This window comes from Erinaceus europaeus, chromosome 10 (assembly GCF_950295315.1).
Source record: "Erinaceus europaeus chromosome 10, mEriEur2.1, whole genome shotgun sequence".
Taxonomy (NCBI): domain Eukaryota; kingdom Metazoa; phylum Chordata; class Mammalia; order Eulipotyphla; family Erinaceidae; genus Erinaceus; species Erinaceus europaeus.
The window spans coordinates 48,901,729-48,903,781 of NC_080171.1; the positions used below are offsets into that span (position 1 = coordinate 48,901,729).

General features: G+C 36.7%; 1 pseudogene; it reads left to right on the plus strand.

Moving 5' to 3' along the window:
* Positions 1–1,722: 1,722 nt before the first annotated feature.
* On the plus strand, positions 1,723–1,822 carry LOC132541084 (U6 spliceosomal RNA; annotated as a pseudogene).
* Positions 1,823–2,053: the final 231 nt, after the last annotated feature.

The window sequence follows — 2,053 nt, forward strand, 5'->3', positions numbered from 1 at the left end:
TTACCATGTAACTAAAGAAAAGGAGATATGATAGTCAGAACTACGTATTTTGTTTATATGTGTGTGTTTGAAGAGCTGAGATCTCAAACAGGTGCAGTCTCTTGGATCTGGAGCAAATTTTTCATCTAGACATTGACTTTGGGACATTTTTTTCACCTAGACATGCAGATAAAGAGCTAGAGAAAAACACCACTATAGCCTTCTCCACTGCCAGAGCACTTACCATGTGTTGCTAGCCTCAAACGTGAATTGTACCCATGACATAACATACTATTGATATGTCTATTCACTGAGCTATCTCTCTAGTGAGAGGCCCATTATCAGTGACTCTCTAACAAGTAACCAATCATATACAATTCAAATTCAATTTTTATCCAAAACATTTTTTAGAAAGTCATTTTCTTATTTTCATAAAAGATGAGATCACTGCTAAGCTCTGAACTATGATGGTGCTGAGATTTCTGGAAGTTAGGTATGAAAGTCTGGTGCACTTATGAAATCTTCCTGACTCCTCAATAAATATTTAAGACTATGGGAGAAAATCACACTTCTCTACACAAGATATGATGCCATCATAAAAATGACCTTGCTTTTATTAGATTAATTTTAACCTACCCATCTGAATGCATGCTGCTTCACCACAATGAGAAAAGGGAGAGGAGGAAGAAGAGAAGGAAGAGAGGGAGAGGTACTACACTTAGTTTGAGGAAATCTTGTAAAATAAGACCTTCTCAACATGCTAGTGTTGTATAATGTACCAATTTTCCCAATTTTCAAAGAAGCAGGAAATAGTAAATTTGGGTTTGTTCTTAGACAAGCAACCCAAGAACCAAGTTAGAGAAATCTGAGACACAGATGGCAAATGTCTGAGCTGTCCTTCCTGGCACAGGGATGTCTGTGACCAGCTCTGTCTCTCATGCAATGGTTTCAACTGGATAGAAGCCTGGCTGGCACATTACAGATGACAGAGGGACTAGAGAAAGTTGTTTCCCACAGAGTGTGAAGTTCAGAAGACACTATGAATCTTTGGAAGAAACTTTCAGGCTTATAATGTCCTTGAAACATAAGTCTGAATAATTCAGCTAGTGAGAAGTTGCTCTCAGTCCCTACCTTATGATTATAGAGTGTTCTCAACGTGTTAAAGGTAATTTCTTTAGTAGAAATCTTAAAGATGTCTTCTGGCCAGAATGGTTATTTTTTTTTATTGTAATTAGAGAACATTCATTCAGTTTGCATAAAGAAGAGAATTTAGCATATTCTAAATGACTGAAAACACTTCTTAGTGAACATCACAGAGAAACTGTGAAGGAAAGAACTTCTTGACAATTAAATCTAAAATGAGAGAGAAATATACCAGACGTGCTTCAGCAAAGGCATGTAGGGGCACTTATTAAGCATGTTAAAGAAATTCATACCTTAGGAAATGTTGTTAGGAGTCTGAAATTCTATAAACCTATGTTCATAGCAGCATAGTCTGTATAGCCCAAACTTGAATGTAATCCAGATGCCCAATAGCAGATGAGTGGCTCAGAAAGTTGTGCTGCATATACACAATGGAATATTATGTGACTGCTAAAAATGATGCGATCATCTCCTTTGCAATAGCTTAATCATAACTTGAAGGTATAATGTTGAGACAGAAGAAGAAAAAACAATATTGAATGATTTCACTCATAGATGGAACGTAAGAGTTAACAGTAACTTCAGAGTTAACAGTAGCCCTTGCTTCAGGCAGCACATATACTAAATTTAGAGTGAGACAAGATTAGAATGTCCCCTGCATGCGGATGACACACAAATTCATGAAGCTTTGCGTACTCTCAAGTGACTATTCTACACAGATCCACATACAAATTTAATGTTATCCACATCAAGGTCCCACTAATTTTTCTTAACAGGGTAAAAAAAATCCACATTTATCTGGATCTGGAAAAGGCCTAGAATTATCACAGCAATCTTGAGAAAAAAGAATAGAATTGGAAGCCTCATACACCCAGGTCTCACACTGCATCATAGAGTCATTGTAATCAAAACTGCAAGGTATTGGAACAAA